We start from the raw sequence: 17,967 nt of genomic DNA on the forward strand, positions 1-17,967 counted from the left end.
TGCATGACCCTGACTCCTCTCAAAAGGTGAAAGGCTCAATGGCACCCCAGACGCCCCCTCAGGCAGAGGATAAACTCCCCGTCCCACCACCTTCCTGGCCTCCGTGAGAGTGGCGTGCGGGCTGACCCTGGAGGAAGAGGGACGTTCGAACGGGGTGGGCGGCCTTCTACTGCTAGGCTGGGCTCTGGGGTGGGTGGAGACTGGCCGCCACAGGCCATCAGCCTTCAGGGTTCTGGAAGCAGGGAGGGCAGAGGCTGGCCCAGCCTATGGGAGACCCCGCAGAGGCGTGGCCTCCGGGCTAATCCTGCCCCAACTCTCCCAGGGCGGATTTCTTTTCTTTTTTCCTTTAATCTCTTTATCTACAGGCTCCAAGGCTTAATGAGCTCCAGATGTCTCGGCATGCCAGGAGAGGCTTGGGATCCCCTGCCAAATACCAGGGAGATAAGAACGCACCAGATGGGCACAAACCAGAGCTGGTGACCCCAGTTCCCTTTAAGTCAGTGACATGTCATTACAAGGCGGAAGTCCCCGCCCGGGAGAACAGTCCCCAGGGCTTGCTAAGCATGCGTGGTATCAAGAGGCGCACGGAGGTGCTCCTGCAGCCTCCTCCCCGCATGGGACTCCTCACAACCCCCGGCCTCAGCCTCCCCCACAGGACAGGGGCTCACTCTCACCCACTCTGGGCCAGGAACGCAGCCTTTCGTCCAATTGGGTGCTCTTTCTTTGCGACTGATACAAAGTGGGGACAAACGCCGCTTCCAGTGATGCCCGGGCCCCAGGAGGCTGGGGGAGAAGCGCCCGCTGCCCGGCCTTCAACCTGAGCTGCCTCCAACACTTCCCAGCCCAGACCCCTGCAGCTGTGAGGCGAGGCGGAGAGGGGCTGCCTGCGGGGAGGGGGCTGCCTGCGGGGAGGGGGCTGCCTGCGGGGACGGGGCTGCCTGCGGGGAGGGGCTGCCTGCGGGGACGGGGCTGCCTGCGGGGAGGGGGCGGCGTGCGGGGACGGGGCTGCGTGCGGGGAGGGGGACTCCCTGCGGGGACTGGGCTGCCTGCGGGGACTGGGCTGCCTGCGGGGACTGGGCTGCCTGCGGGGAGGGGCTGCGTGCGGGGAGGGGGCTGCGTGCGGGGAGGGGCTGCGTGCGGGGAGGGGCTGCGTGCGGGAGGCGGCTGCCTGCGGGGAGCGAGCTGACTATGGGGAGGGAGCTGCCTGCGGGGAGGGGGCTGACTGCCGGGCAGGCCGCGTGGTTCCCCCGAGAGTGGAGGACCCGTGACGTCAGGCAACATTTCTCCAAAGCCTCCCTCACCTCGTCCTTTGGGATCTGGGGTGCTCAGAGGAAGGGGGGAGCCGGGTGGGTGTGGAGAGGGTCACTGGAGAGGGGAAAGGCCGGAGTGATCCCCTTGGGGAGGAGGCAGAGGAGAAGCTGTGGAGACCCAGAGAGAAGAGGTGGGGTGCGCCTGGGCCTCTCAAGTTTGTTTCCCAGAACCCGGGAAGATTACGGTAGAAGGGAGGACCCTGTGGGGAAGAAGCTTCCAGAGACCTTCTGGAGAGGTGAGCCAGGGCCAGCCAGGGCCAGAAGCAGAAGGCCAGCTGCAGACCCCAGGCCAGCTGCAGTGGAGAGTCAGTGCTGCAGGAGGCTTGGGAACCAGGGCTGCCCTCCTTGGGCTGAACCCTGTGCCTAGAAGACCATGGCCCTGGGCAAAAGCGCTGCTTTCTGGGCCCACTGGCGGGTAGGGCATGACACCATGGTGCTAGGGGCAGGGGGCGACATGATATGGTAGACAAGCGGCCTGAGTCACCAGGTACAACCACTGCACCCCATTGTGACTGCCCCTGGGTCCGACACAGATTTGGGGTGGTCGGGAATTTGCCTTGACCTCCTTAGGCACTCATGAGTTTCTAGGTTGAGCAAATAAAAAGTCCAAGATGCCCAGTTTATTCTGAATCTCAGATAAACAACAAATAGTCATTTTTACCAATGTTGGGGACATACTTATGCTAAAATTGTTTATCTGAAATTCAAATTTAATTGGGCATCTTACCCGGCACGGCTGGGTGGTGGCTGTCACACTGTGCAGTCGGAGGGACCAGGATGTCTCGGATGGAGGCGCCTGGCCAGTGTGGGAGACCAGGACCTGGTCATGAGATGTGGCTCCTGGCATGGCAGGGCAAAGCCTCTGCTGGTCGTCTGAGCCCAGCCCTGACCCCAGGCTGAGAACGCTGTCCGCCCAGACCGTTCTGAGCCCAGCCCTGACCCCAGGCTGAGAACGCTGTCCGCCCAGACCGTTCTGAGCCCAGCCCTGACCCCAGGCTGAGAACGCTGTCCGCCCAGACCGTTCTGAGCCCAGCCCTGACCCCAGGCTGAGAACGCTGTCCGCCCAGACCGTTCTGAGCCCAGCCCTGACCCCAGGCTGAGAACGCTGTCCGCCCAGACCGTTCTGAGCCCAGCCCTGACCCCAGGCTGAGAACGCTGTCCGCCCAGACCGTTCTGAGCCCAGCCCTGACTGCAGGCTGAGACGGCCGCGCACCCAGGCTGTTCTGAGTCTAGTGCTGACTCCAGGCTGAGACGGCCGTCCACCCAGGGCGTTCTGAGCCTAGCCCTGACTCCAGGCTGAGACAGGTGTTCATTCACCCAGACTGTTCTGAGCCCAGCCCTGACTCCAGGCTGAGACAGCTTTCCACCCAGGCTGTTCTGAATCTAGCCCTGACTGCAGGCTGAGACAGGCGTTCATTCACCCAGACCGTTCTGAGCCAGCCTGACCTCAAGTGATCTGCTCACTTTGGCCTCCCAAAGTGCTAGGATTACATGTGTGAACCACCATGCCTAGCCCAGTTTACTCTTTACACTAGAATTGGCAGTAGGTGGGCCTGGTGGCTCACATCTGTAATCTCATCACTTTGGGAGGCCAAGGCAGGAAGATAGCTTGAGGCCAGGAGTGAAACCACTTTAGCAAGATTATAACAATGAGAGGAGGCCAGGCGTGGTGGCTCATGCCTGTAATCCCAGCACTTTGGGAGGCCGAGGCGGGTGGATCACAAGGTCAGGAGATCAGGACCATCCTGACTAACGCAGTGAAACCCCGTCTCTAATAAAACTACAAAAAAAAATAGCGGGACGTGGTGGCAGGTGCCTGTAGTCTCAGCTACTCAGGAGGCTGAGGCAGGAGAATGGCGTGAACCTGGGAAGCAGAGCTTGCAGTGAGCTGAGATTGCGCCACTGCACTCCAGCTTGGGTGACAGAGTGAGACTCGTGCTCAAAAAAAAGGGAGGAATCTAACATAACTGTTTCCAGCTTGCTTCTAATCTCACAAGCTAACCTGCCTTTGCTCAGGTGGCATAGGCCAAGCTAACTATGGGAGGAATTTAGTTCATAGTTTAAAGTAAGGATGGGCCAGGCATGATGGCTCACACCTGTAATACCTTTGAAAGACCGAGGCAGGTGAATCACCTGAAGTCAGGAGTTAAAGACCAGCCTGACCAACATGACAAAACTCTGTCTCTACTAAAAAAAAAATAGCCGGGCGCGGTGGCTCAAGCCTGTAATCCCAGCACTTTGGGAGGCCGAGACGGGCGGATCACGAGGTCAGGAGATCGAGACCATCCTGGCTAACACAGTGAAACCCCGTCTCTACTAAAAAATACAAAAAACTAGCTGGGCGAGGTGGCGGGCGCCTGTAGTCCCGGCTACTCGGGAGGCTGAGGCAGGAGAATGGCGTAAAAACCCGGGAGGCAGAGCTTGCAGTGAGCTGAGATCCGGCCACTGCACTCCAGCCTGGGCGACACAGCGAGACTCCGTCTCAAAAAAATAAAATAAAATAAAATAAAATAAAATAAAAATTAGCTGACATGGTGGCGGGCACCTGTAATCCCAGCTACTCAGGAAGGTGAGGCAGGAGAATCACTTGAACCTGAGATGCGGGAGGTTGCAGTGAGCCGAGATTGTGCCATTGTACTCCAGCCTGGGTGACAAGAGCAAAACTCCATCTCAAAACAAAAATAAATAAATACAAATAAAAAATAAAGTAAGGACGATAATAGTCTCTTCCCAAAACTACTCCACTCCTTGACCAAAGCCGCCTTTGTAAAACTAATGAAAGACCACAATGTTAGCATTATGGTAGGGGCTTGAAATTTTTTTTTTTTTTTAGATGGAGTCTTGCTCGGTCACCCAGGCTGGAGTGCAATGGCGCCATCTCAGCTCACTGCAATCTCTGCCTCCCGGGTTCAAGTGATTCTCCTCCTTCAGCCTCCGGAGTAGCTGGGATTACAGGCACCTACCACCGCACCCAGTTTTTTTTTGGGGGGGGGTTTCGTATTTTTAGTAGAGACGGGGTTTCACCGTGTTGGCCAGGCTGGTCTCAAACTCTTGACCTTGTTATCTGCCTGCCTCGGCTTCCCAAAGTGCTGGGATTACAGGCGTGAGGCATGGCGCCTGGCCCAGGGGCTTGACTTCTGCTTATGAGCCAGGATAGGTAGTCAAGGAAGTGACCATATCGTTAGGATGCAGCCACCGTGGCCACTGTACAGTCAACACAGTGAGGCTTTGCATTTGCGCTGTGGTCCAGCTCATCCAAGCAAAGCTAGCTCCAGGAGAGAAATCCCCCCTCCCCAACTAGAGAGCATGCATATTTGATTTTCCCTGTCCTCAGACTGACCCTTTGCTCATTATAATAGAAAACACACCCCTGGGTGGAGATTTAAGATGCTAATGAGACACGCAACTGATGAACAAGCAGGTGCAGGTACTGCGCATGTGCACCTAGAGGACCCCCCCACCCCGCCCCGCCCCGCCCCGCCGAACATGTTTCCTAGCAACGCCTCTGCCCACCCGCGGTGAGTAATCATGGAAGACTCCCACGGAGGAGCCTCCCTGGTGCCAGTCTCTGCTGTCTCGCCCTTACCAGCAGACGGCCCTGAATCCTCTCTCTCAGGGCGTCCTGTCTCTTCTGCGTCGCACTTTCAAAATATTCTTTCTCCTTTGCAATACATTGCTCTGTGCTGCTTCTCCTTGGCTGCGTGTCTCTTGTTTAAATTCTTTTTTTTTTTTTTTTTTTTTTTTTTTTTTTTTTTTTGAGACGGAGTCTCACGCTGTTGCCCAGGCTGGAGTGCAGTGGCGCGATCTCGGCTCACTGCAAGCTCCGCCTCCCGGGTTCCCGCCATTCTCCTGCCTCAGCCTCCTGAGTAGCTGGGACTACAGGCGCCGGCCACCGCGCCCGGCTAATTTTTTGTATTTTTAGTAGAGACGGGGTTTCACTGTGGTCTCGATCTCCTGACCTTGTGATCCGCCCGCCTCGGCCTCCCAAAGTGCTGGGATTACAGGCTTGAGCCACCGCGCCCGGCCTTAAATTCTTTTAAACTAGCCGGGCGAGGTGGCGGGCGCCTGTAGTCCCAGCTACTCGGGAGGCTGAGGCAGGAGAATGGCGGGAACCCGGGAGCGGAGCTTGCAGTGAGCTGAGATCCGGCTACTGCACTCCAGCCTGGGCGACAGAGCGAGACTCCGTCTCAAATAAATAAATAAATAAATAAATAAATAAATAAATAAATAAATAAATAAATTCTTTTAAACGAAGAAGACAAGAATGGAGGCCTCCCAGCAGCCGTCACCGTTTCTGGTGCCGTGACTCGGATGGAGGTTTGTCCGCGTCGTTCACTCCGGTTTCCCTTCCCCGCGGCGGGTACCGTGGCAGTGCCAGGCTGCCTGGTTGGCTGCTGCTGCTTTTCCCAGGGCTGTTTCAGTCAAGCTCTGGGAAAGGTTTCTAAGTTGCCTGTACCCTTTCTGTGGATGTATGTGCTGCTGTCCTCTGGCTGCCTCTGCACCGCTCATCATTATTCTAACCACATGGGTTGCTCTCAACGTTCAGTATTTGGGCTGTTTTGCTGCTTAATTTCACACCTTTCTGGACTCGTTTCAGACGCAGCTGTTTGCTGTCCCTCTGGTAGCACTCGGCCGCCACCTCGTGGCCATTGTGATGTATTGTCTGATCGCGTTTTCTGTTTTACAAAATTTTCTTTTTTTCTTTTTTCTTTCTTTTCTTTTCTTTCTTTCTTTCTTTCTTTTTTTTTTTTTTTTTTTTGACGGAATCTCTTTTGCCCAGGCTGGAGTGCAATGACACCACCTCGGCTCACAGCAACCTCTGCCTCCTGGGTTAAAGCAACTCTCCTGCCTCAGCCTCCCGGGTTGCTGGGACTACAGGGGTCTGCCACCACGCCCAGCTGATTTTTTATACTTTTAGTAGAGATGGGGTTTCACCATGTTGGCCAGGCTGGTCTTGAACTGCTGACCTCAAGTGATCCATCCACCTTGGCCTCCCAAAGTGTTGGGATTACAGGCATGAGCCACCGCGCCTGGCTAAAGTCTGTTTTGAGGGACACATTAAGAGTGCCCTGTCCCTCCAGACCTTATGCATTTTCCAGCTCCTTCAGATGGTCCTTCGACTGGCTTTCTTTGCTGAACAAAAGATGCTTAGTCATGTAGATGCCAGGCCGTGGGGATTGCATCAGGCATTCCAGGCATTGTAATTGGGCATCACCAATGGCCAACCAGTGAGGCAGGGAAAGGCTTGCTGGTGAGATGTCAGGCCTCCCAGCCAGCAGGGGGGGCCACCTCAGTCGGGCCTGGAGACTTCCAGCACCCAGGAGACCCAGGACGGTGCATGCCAAATGCCCGTGACCTCCTAGGGCCCTGGTTTCATGAGGATTCAAGGAGATGTCCCAGACCCTGTCATGGTCCAGCTCTTCATGAGGAGAAATGTGTGTAACTATGAATAGTAAGATGGGCAAACCTCCTAGTCCCTGCATTTAGAAGTGCTTTTCCTAAGACTTCCAGTATGTATGAATTCTTTGAAAACTATATGACTTTTATTTCTACTGATTTTATTCTGGATACTAAGGATGTGCCAAATGAGTCAGATACTAAGATTCATCCTTTGAAATCACGTAGTGTGTTTTATGCAGCTATCCTCAGAAACATCAGTGATGCCTGAACTTTTAAAACATCTGCTAGAGCAAAATTAAACGAGCATTTGGTAGTAATCTCACTTTGTGTTCAGTTAATAAGTGGTTGATAAAGTTTCTATATTTGTCTGGAAAAGTTAAAAAAAGTTACATGTCATTTGAGGAAAATATGTAATCAGAAATTTTTGCATAGATTGATTCCAAAAAAGGCATTTCTAGCATTGTGGAACATGGTGAGACATTATATAAATTCCAGAAAGAAAGCAACTGGATTTAGAGATTTATTGTAAGACACAAATTCACTGCTGCCTTTACAGTAAGAAATGTATGTGCTAACCATATATGCTGTATTTATTTTGTTGTTAAGCATACTTTCAGTTTGCTCCGCGTTCATGAGAATACAAACGGTCCCCGAAGGGAAGAGGAAACTTAGTCTTTTTTAAATGACTTATGGGAGACCCTCCCTCACCGTAGACCCATTAATCAAACCTGAAACTCAGTCTATTATAACATATATTCAAAATCTAGGCCAGGTGCGGCTGGCCATCCAGGAATATGGAAACACGGTGCTGCCCTCGCCTGGGCAAGTGAAACAGAAGCCCAAAGTGCTGCCTGGAGGCTGGGTCCTGTTGAAAACCTAGAAGGAAGGCTCCCCAGCAGATCAACTTCTTCCTAAATGGAACGGACCTTACCAAGTGCTGCGAACCACCCCCAGTGGCTATAAAGCTGCAGGGAATCGCCAGTTGGGCCTGCATGACCAGAATTAAACTTTGCAATAAACCTTTACAGAAACCAGAGGAAGCCGCTCATTACACCCAAGAGCTCAAAGAGGCTCTGAAGTTTCTATTCAAGAAAACAACCCCAGATGGGGCTGATCCAGAAGACAAGTAACATCTTCCTTTTCTGGTGCTCGCCTGCTGTGCTCTAAGCGCTTTTAGAGATGCTGGTCCGTGTGCTAGGGAAGCAATTAACATAACATAATTATGTTAGTCTATTAAACATAACTCAGCCTGGCTGGCTTTCCATGATTACCAAACGCGGGGAATATGCCAGACCTGTGCCCGTGGAAGACTCTGGCCTCCCAGCACACCTCCAGGAGCAAACTCACTGGCCAGCAGGATGGGGATAGCAGCCCCAACAGTCAATACAAAGGGATTTTATTGGATGGGGTCATGGGTTCCCTAAGTTCCCTCTCTTAACGATCAACAGTAGTTCAAATGTCCCAAAAGGAGAAATGCTTTCTTAGCGTATCTTTTATCTGGAGTATTTCCCCTTCTGCCTTTACAGCCATCATGCCAGTTCCAACACTTTTGCAGGAAAACTCCAAGAGAGTCCGTGTAGATGAACCTTTGTCACTGGGTCACTATCTAGTCCACACATCTGCAGGAACTATACTGATAAATGGACAACTCGCCCATGCAATCAATTTCCTGCTCTATGCTGTTCCCTGACTGGCAGGGTCTCTACTTCCTGTCAACAAAACTAGGACGGGGTTTCTGCTGGGGCTGCCTTCACATGGGAAGCCTTTAATCACTCTATCTCAATATATCCTCTGGGGACCATCAACATTTCCTGTTAAAGATAACTACACTTGGCCGGCTGCTGTGGCTCACACCTGTAATCCCAGCACTTTGGGAGGCCGAGGCGGGTGGATCACAAGGTCAGGAGATCGAGACCATGCTGGCTAACACGGTGAAACCCTGTCTCTACTAAAAAAATTACAAAAAATTAGCCGGGCGTGGTGGCGGGCACCTGTAATCCCAGCTACTTGGGAAGCTGAGGCAGGAGAATGGCGTGAACCCACGAGGCAGAGCTTAAAGTGAGCTGAGATCGTGCCACTGCACTCCAGCCTGGACAACAGAGCAAGACTCTGTCTCAAAAAAAAATAATAATAAAAAAATAAACTAAATGTGGTGGGACCCTAAGAGGGGAACCCTATTTAAAGAACTTGTTAACACCACCATCCAACTCTACCATCCCCTAATGGACCCAGTGAGCACTGTTTAAAGAACTTGTTAACACCACCATCCAACTCTACCATCCCCTGATGGACCCAGTGAGCACTGCCAACATAGCTGCACAAAACCTTTCACTCGTAGGCCAGAAAATAGAAAACCCTCTTTTATAGAACCTCCACTGCTTTCACCACTTTAATGAAAAATACTTTTGTAGCACACGGAGTTTTGGGGGTTGTGGATCTCCAGTGTATCTACGACTCCCTGCACTCTGGAAGGGACAGCGTTCCATCGCTTACAGCTCGCCCCATCTAACCCCCCATGGGCTACTGTGTCTCTCCCTTTTCCCATGTACCAACATCGCGCGAGCCACCGCTGAGCAGGACCCCTTATTCCCTTGGGTTTAGTGTCATCCTCTCTATTGGGATTAGCAGGGACAGCTGTGGGAGACAGAGCCTTGGGAATCCAGCATAAACTGTCTTGGGAGACCGAATGGCCCTCCAGCAAACGGCAGAGGGCCTCACGAGTCTTCAACAGCAGCTGGACTCCCTGGCTGCTGTAGTCCTGCAAAACTGAGAGACCTTAAATCTTCTCATGCCAGACAAGGAGGAACATGTCTGTATCTAAAAGGAGAATGCTGTGGCTACATCAGTCAGCCCAGTTTGGTCCTAGAACATATTAAAAACATCATTACCCAGGCAGACAAAATTGAATCTTTAGGACTTCCATGGGAACTTGGAAGCAATGGCTGTTGTCTGCCCTACTCCCTTTAATAGTGCTGATTATTGTCATACTTTTAGCCTTAACTTTTAGTCCAACTTTGTTTTGTTATTGTTGTTGTTGCTGCTTTTCTGTTTTAAGATCTTTTATTAGAACACAGTCATTCAGAAGCCATTGAGCCATCAGGCAGCAGGAAGGAAGGTGGGGTGGAGCAGGCCCTGTGAAGGACCAAGGACAAAGTAATAGCCACAGTTATTTAATTTCATTTTATTCTGATAAAGACTAATGTATGCCTGATAGCCTAGCAATAATCCATAAGTTTAGTGGTTCACAACATTTTAGAAAGCACATACGATTAACGTTCAAACAAGGCATTATAGAAGGTTTTACGAAGAGTGAAGTGTTTGCTATAATTAGTTTACGAAGAATGAAGTGTTTGCTATAATTAGTTTACGAAGAATGAAGTGTTTGCTATAATTAGTTTACGAAGAATGAAGTGTTTGCTATAATTAGTTTACGAAGAATGAAGTGTTTGCTATAATTAGTTTACGAAGAATGAAGTGTTTGCTATAATTAGTTTACGAAGAAGGAAGTGTTTGCTATAATTAGTTTAAGAGACTTTGGTTCATCTTGAAAGATAGATGAATTTTTTAAATATCAGAAGAAAAGGAAAATGAAATTTTCCCCCCAAAATACATAAGAACTACTTACTGGCACTGGTATTTTAAGTACCTGGAAAACAACGGAACAGATTTTTAAAGGCAATTAATAACGGCTTGTACGAGGGCTTGTTTCATTTGACTTGGCACCAAGTAAAGGAAGAGTAAACACGCCATGGAAGACGCCATCGGGCATTTCCTCCACCTCTCATGCTGCCCCCCTTCTATCAGACCACACAGCACGTCAGCAGCCGTCCTTGCTGCCCCACTGAGGAATCACTTTAGATTCCGATTTGTAAATGGCTGCTCAGATGACGCCAGTAGAGTTCTTTCCCCTTACAATAAGGCGGCGATGAGTGCTAACAGCATCAAGTTCTCTGATCAGGAACCAAGAACTCCTTCAGGAAACTCACTCAGCTTCCTGGTCCTTGTTAACCCGTCACGTAAATTCTCTTTATTGGCACACCTGTTTACTAATTACAATTGATTGCTATTTATGCCAGGCATGCCTCATCTATTTACTCACGACAACGTGTGCTTACTTTATTTACACAGTGCCGCAGTTTTCTCTTTTTTCTTTTCTTTTTTGGCCAGCGGGGTGGCACTGTGACTTGTTATTTATCAGGGCAGATCATACGTTTGGATCAAAAAGAGAAACCGTCAAGTAGATCCTAAAACACATTTCTTCACCTGAGTCATATCTGAAAACATACAGATTTTAATTACATTTTGTTGAAAATTCATTCAACTTTGGTGCTTGTCCAAGGACTTATAATGCCAGTTTCTGACATAAATCATAGCCCTGAGTATATATGTACTTTCAAAGGAAACAAGTCATCTTAAAGTAATATTTTTCTACATGCTAATTGATACATGTTTATAGCAAATTGAAAATTCTGAGCAAACTGAAAGTATGCTTAACAACGAAATAAATACAGCATATATGGTTAGCACATACATTTCTTACTGTAAAGGCAGCAGTGAATTTGTGTCTTACAATAAATCTCTAAATCCAGTTGCTTTCTTTCTGGAATTTATATAATGTCTCACCATGTTCCACAATGCTAGAAATGCCTTTTTTGGAATCAATCTATGCAAAAATTTCTGATTACATATTTTCCTCAAATGACATGTAACTTTTTTTAATTTTTCCAGAAAAATATGGACTTTATCAACCACTAATTAACTGAACACAAAGTGAGATTACTACCAAATGCTCGTTTAATTTTGCTCTAGCAGATGTTTTAAAAGTTCAGGCATCACTGATGTTTCTGAGGATAGCTGCATAAAACACACTATGTGATTTCAAAGGATGAATCTTAGTATCTGACTCATTTGGCACATCCTTAGTATCCAGAATAAAATCAGTAGAAATAAAAGTCATATAGTTTTCAAAGAATTCATACATACTGGAAGTCTTAGGAAAAGCGCTTCTAAATGCAGGGACTAGGAGGTTTGCCCATCTTACTATTCATAGTTACACACATTTCTCCTCATGAAGTAACTGAAGCTTTCTGGCTTGTTTGTGGCACTTTAGTTTGTAGGAAAATATATATAGAGGGCCAAATCTTATTGGTTTCTGTTCCGGAGAATGTTTCCAACACCCCCTTTTCTCTGGTGATATTTCAGGACTGGCTTTGTTTGGCTTCATAAGCCTTTAGTCTCTTTATTTATTTATTTATTTATTTATTTATTTAGAGCCAGTGTCTCGCTCTGTTGCGCAGGCTGGAGTGTGGTGGCGCCATCTCGGCTCACTGCAATCTCCACCTCCCAGGGTCAAGCGATTCTCCTGCTCAGCCTCCTGAGTAGCTGGGACTACAGGTGCCCGCCACCACACCCAGCTAATTTTTGTATTTTTAGTAGAGATGGGGTTTCACCATATTGGCCAGCCTGGTTTAGAACTCCTGACGTTGTGATCCGCCTGCCTCGGCCTCCCCAAATGCTGGGATTACAGGTGTGAGCCACTGTGCCTGGCTGCCTTTAGTCTCTTGATAACCATCTCTGGTTTATCATCCTCATGCTGAATGAGAGGGTCCCCAGGCAGAGCATCAGTGCCCACAGTGTTGGGAGGGTTGATTCAATGTTGTAGACTCGGCCGCTGGCGGGATGAATCCAGCGAGCAGTAAGGCGTTTGTTTAATGACCTCAAAGGGCACATTCAGGCTAATCACTGCGTCGATCTGATGAGCCCTATCTAGGGCTTCTGCCTGTCGAAATGTCCTTGAAAAACCATCCAACAGCCAGTTAGACTGGGTGAGATTTTCCAGCTCTTGCAGCCGGCTTGATTGGTGGCCTGTGTCGGGTGCCATATGAGAGATTTCAACCAGCCCACGCGCAACCAGAGGGATGCGGCCCACGGTGTGGGTGGTCTCAGCAGCTCTGGAGGGTTGCGGCCCATGGCATGGGTGGTCTCAGCAGCTCTGGAGGGTTGCGGCCCATGGTGTGGGTGGTCTCAGCAGCTCTGGAGGGTTGCAGCCCACGGCGCGGGTGGTCTCAGCAGCTCTAGAGGGATACAGCCCATGGTGAGGGTGGTCTCAGCGTCGCCTCTGTCTGACCCTCCCTCCCTCTGCATCTCTCTCAAATCTTGGCAGCCCACAGACTGAGTCAAATTGAGAAGAAAGAAAGTGGAGGCAAGTTCATTAATGTCAGTGCAATTAATTTAACTGTATTCAATTACAAACAAATAGAGCATTTCAGATAGTGATGATGGTTCTCAGGATGCACAAACAAGGGGCTGGGATGAGGAGTGACCAGGTTAAGGCCACCTCAGAAAGGACAGGCAGTGAGGTGGCAGGTGAATGATTAAACATGCATATCCACCATATTTGTAATATATTTTAAAAAATAAAATAGAGATGATTGGCCAGGCTGGCCTTGAACTCCTGGGCTCAAGTGATCTGCCTGCCTCAGCCTCCCAGAGTGCGGGGATTACAGTCATGAGCCACCACGTGCGGCCACATCTTCTTATGAACAGAAATTCTCAATGTTAATGAGGTCAAATTCATGTACGTTTACTCTGATAGTTAGTGCTTTTGTGGAGTAGACAAGGATTTCTTAAAATATTCCCATGTGTTGACTTCTAAATGTTTTATTGTTTTTAAGTCCTACATTCAGGGTTAGGATGGTTTTGGGTAGACTGTGAGGCTTGGGGTCATGATTTACTGAAGAGTTTTTTTTTTTTTAGACAAATATTCAATTGTTCCAGCACCGTTCTTCAAGCTAACTTATAACGATCCCAAATGGGAGTATGGAACTCTAAGAAGGCAAGAGAAGCAGAAATAATAACTACTTGGATAAATATAAAATAATATTGGTGTAATTATTGGTGTAAAATAAGAATAACATCTTGTAGGTTTATAACATACATACAAGTAAATATACATGGGACTATAGGCACACATGACCACACCCAGCTAATTTTTAAAATTTGTTTGTAGAAATGGAATCATGATATGTTGCCTGGTGTTGCAGGAAGTCAGGGACCCCAAATGGAGGGACCGACTGGAGCCATAGCAGAGGAACATAAATTGTGAAGATTTCATGGATATTTATCAGTTCCCAAATAATACTTTTATAATTTCTTATGCCTGTGTTTAATCTCTTAATCCTGTTATCTTTGTAAGTTGAGGATGTATGTCACCTCAGGATCACTGTGGTAATTGTGTTAACTGTACAAATTGATTATAAAACATGTATGTTTGAACAATATGAAATCAGTGCACCTTGAAAAAGAACAGAATAACAGCGATTTTTAGGGAACAAGGGAAGACAACTGTAAGATCTGACTGCCTGCGGGGTCGGGCAGAAAGAGCCATATTTTTCTTCTTGCAGAGAGCCTATAAATGGACGTGCAAGTAGGAGAGATATCGCTAAATTCTTTCCCCAGCAAGGAATATTAATATTAATACCCTGGGAAATGAATGCATTCCTGGGGAGAGGTCTATAAACGGCCACTCTGGGAGTGTCTATCTTACATGGTTGAGATAAGGACTGAGATACGCCCTGGTCTCCTGCAGTGCCCTCAGGCTTACTAGGGTGGGGAAAAAACTCCGCCCTGGTAAATTTGTGATCAGACCGGTTCTCTGTTCTTGAACCCTGTTTTCTGTTGTTTAAGATGTTTATCAAGACAATATGTGCACCCTGAACATAGACCCTTTTCAGTAGTTCTGCTTTTGCCATTTGTCCTGTTCCCTCAGAAGCATGTGATCTTTGTTCTGCTTTTTGCTCTTTGAAGCATGTGATCTTTGTACCTACTCTCTGTTATTACACCCCCTCCTCTTTTGAAATCCTTAATAAAAAACTTGCTGGTTTGAGGCTCAGGTGGGCATCATGGTCCTACCGATATGTGATGTCACCCCTGGTGGCCCAGCTGTAAAATTCCTCTCTTTGTACTCTTTCTCTTTATTTCTCAGCCAGCTGACACGGAAAATAGAAAGAGCCTGTGTTGAAACATTGGGGGGGTTTCCCCGATATCTGGCTTGTCTTGAACTCCTGAGCTCAAGTGATCCTCCCACCTCAGCCTCTCAAAGTACTGGGATTACAGGCATGAACCACTGTGTCTGGCACAAGCAAATATTAAAACAACGAAAGTACAATGGAATAGAGGTAGGTAAATGAAGTTATGCTGTGTAATGTTCTTGAATTGTTCATGAGTGTGGGCGGCAAGCCACCCAGGGGCCGAGGCAAGAGACCGAGGGCACAAGCTGTTCCAGTCTAATAAAGAAAATATATAGAATGAGAATAGTTATACTAGAAATGGATTATAGATATGACTCTATATGAATATTATCAATCATTAGTTTGTAGCATTACTCTTTTTTCCAGTATTACAATAATCCTTGCTCTACAATTATAACCTAGGAAAAACCAGGCCATACAGAGATAGGAGCTGAAGGGACACGGTGAGAAGTGACCAGAAGACTAGTGTGAGCCTCTGTCATGCCCGGACAGGGCCACTAGAGGGCTCCTTGGTCTAGCGGTAATGCCAGTGCCTGGGAAGGCGCCCGTTACTTAGCAGACTGGGAAAGGGAGTCTCCCTTTCCTTGGGGAGTTAGAGAAGATTCCGCCCCACCACTTCTTGTGGAAGGCCTGACATCAGTCAAGCCTGTCTGCAGCCATCCGGACGCCTAAACGTCTCCCCGTGATGCTGTGCTTCAGCGGTCATGCTCCTGGTCCACTTTCATGTTCCGCCCTGTCCACCTGGCTCTGCCTTCTAGATAGCAGTAGCAGAATTAGTGAAAGTATTAAAGTCTTTGATCTCTCCAGAAATACATAGAAGAAATAATGACACAAACTCTCCCCTCTCTCTCTCCGCCTTGACTACCAAAGAGGGAAGGGCCCCCTGTCCAGTGGACACGTGACCCATGTGACCTTACCTATCATTGGAGACAACTCACACTCCTTATCCTGCCCTCTTGCCTTGTATACAATAAATGACAGCACAGCCGGGCATTCGGGGCCACTACTGGTCTCCGAACCTTGGTGGTAGTGGTCCCCAGGGCCCAGATGTCTTTTCTTCTGTCTCTTTGTCTTGTGTCTTTATTTCTACGATCTCTCATCTCCACACATGAGGAGAAAAACCCACAGGCCCTGTAGGGCTGGACCCTATGATGAGACAGTAACCAACTTAAGATGGACTATAGGTCAAAGATGCATATCGTAATGTCTAAAATAACCACTGACGAATCATGTAAAATATATGTCAGAATATAACAAAACAAAATACGAGAAATATTTAACAAATCCAGAAGAATACAGTAAAGGAAAACAAAGAAAAAAAAAGCTGGGAAAAAATAAAAGCAAACAGTGAAATGGAATATTTTAACCCAACTATGTTAGTTCTCACATTAAATGTAAATGAACTTATTCTAATTTAAAGACAGAAAGTTTTAGGCTGAATAAAGATAACAATAAACTGGTCACAGCACTTATTTTAAAAGGAAGGACACAGGCCAGACATGGTGGCTCGTGTCTGTAATCCCAGCACTTTGAGGGGCTGAGGTCAGAGGATCTCTTGAGCCCAAGAGTTCAAGACAATCCTGGGCAACATAGCAAGACCCTGTCTACAAAAAAAAAAAAAGGTCACTGAAAGAAGACAATGGGAAAAGATACATCATACTGATAGTATTAGGCAGGAAATGCAACTGAAATAAAAGGATATTTATAGTGATATAAGGGTCAACACAATAGGACAATATTTTAATCCTACATTTGTACATATCTAATAACAGCTTCCAAACATTTAAGCACAATATGACAAAGCTGAAAATCAAGGCAAATCCACAATCACACTTAGGTTTTTGTTTGTTTGTTTGTTCGTTTGGTGTTTGTTTTGTTTTGTTTTGTTTTTGAGATGGAGTTTTGCTCTTGTTGCCCAGACTAGAGTGCAATGGCACGATCTTGGCTCAATGCAACCTCCACCTCCCAGGTTCAAGTGATTCTCCTGCCTCAGCCTCCTGAGTAGCTGGGATCACAGGCATGTGCCACCATGCCCAGCTAATTTTGTATATCTAGTAGAGATGGGGTTTCTCCATGTTGGTTAGGCTGGTCTTGAATTCCCGACTTCAGGTGATCTGCCCGCCTCGGCCTCCCAAAGTGCTGGGATTACAGGCACGAGCCACCGTGCCTGGCCAGGTATTTTAATATGAATCTTTAAGTAACTGATAGAACAAGCAGACCAAAAAATAGAATACATGAATTTATACAGGATTATAAATATTCACATACTGAACATATATGGAATGCTGTACCAAACACCTGGAGAATCCACATTTCTTTAAGTGAATGTAGAACATTTATCACATGTGTCCCATGCTCAGCCATGCAATTAATCTAGAATTAGAAATAAAACATATAAAGGTTGGAAAGAAATAAATGCAATATGGCAAGAAAAAGGTATGACTAGAAAGGAAATGAAAATGTCATTATTTGCAAATGATATACTTGCATATGGGGAGAAACCAAAAGAATTTGCAAACAAAATATACATAAATTTAACAGGGTTCTGAAGGTCAAGGTACAAAAATCAAATATATTCTATAGACTGACAAGGTAAAGTGAAATGTAAAAGACAATATCATTTATATTATCATCAAAACCAATATAATGTTTAAAATGAAACCCAACAAGAGATGCAGAAGATCTCTACCCTGAAAAACCAAGAAAATACACATGAGGCCGGGCATGGTGGCTCACGCCTGTAATCCCAGCACTCTGGGAGGCCGAGGTGGGTGGATCATGAGGTCAGGAGTTCAAGACCAGCCTGGTCAACGTGGTGAAATCCTGTCTCTACTAAATATACAAAAACTTAGCCGGGTATGGTGGTGGGTGCCTGTAATCCCAGCTACTTGGGAAGCTGAGGCACGAAAATCACTTGAGCCCAGGAGGTGGAGGTTGCAGTGAGCCAAGATCGCACCATTGCACTCCAGCCTTGGCGACAGAGTGAGACTCCATTTCAAAGAAATAAAAATAAAAATACACATGAGAAAAAAATGGAGATCTACATAAGGAAGGACATACAAAGGCATCTGTTGGAAGAGTTAATACTTTTAAACTGATGTATAGACTTGATGCAATCCTGATCAAAAGGGTATCAGGAATGATGATAATGATGAAGATGTCAAAATTCGCCTGCTGAGTCTATAATTTACCTGGAAATACTAAAATTTTAGAATAACCAGGGCAAC

At 47.5% G+C, this 17,967-nt stretch overlaps 1 long non-coding RNA gene and 1 pseudogene across 1 annotated transcript; one reads left to right on the plus strand and one right to left on the minus strand.

Annotated features, from left to right (window-relative positions):
• The first annotated feature begins 1,410 nt into the window (after positions 1-1,410).
• Positions 1,411-15,802, plus strand: LOC114675444 (uncharacterized). Its single transcript, XR_013397505.1, has 5 exons — positions 1,411-1,546; positions 4,144-4,265; positions 4,670-4,828; positions 14,695-14,887; positions 15,143-15,802. It is a non-coding gene; the product is annotated as an uncharacterized LOC114675444 (long non-coding RNA).
• Positions 11,777-12,724, minus strand: LOC144330654 (GTP:AMP phosphotransferase AK3, mitochondrial pseudogene; annotated as a pseudogene).
• Positions 15,803-17,967: the final 2,165 nt, after the last annotated feature.

Source organism: Macaca mulatta, chromosome 8 (assembly GCF_049350105.2).
Source record: "Macaca mulatta isolate MMU2019108-1 chromosome 8, T2T-MMU8v2.0, whole genome shotgun sequence".
NCBI classification, from domain to species: Eukaryota; Metazoa; Chordata; class Mammalia; order Primates; family Cercopithecidae; genus Macaca; species Macaca mulatta.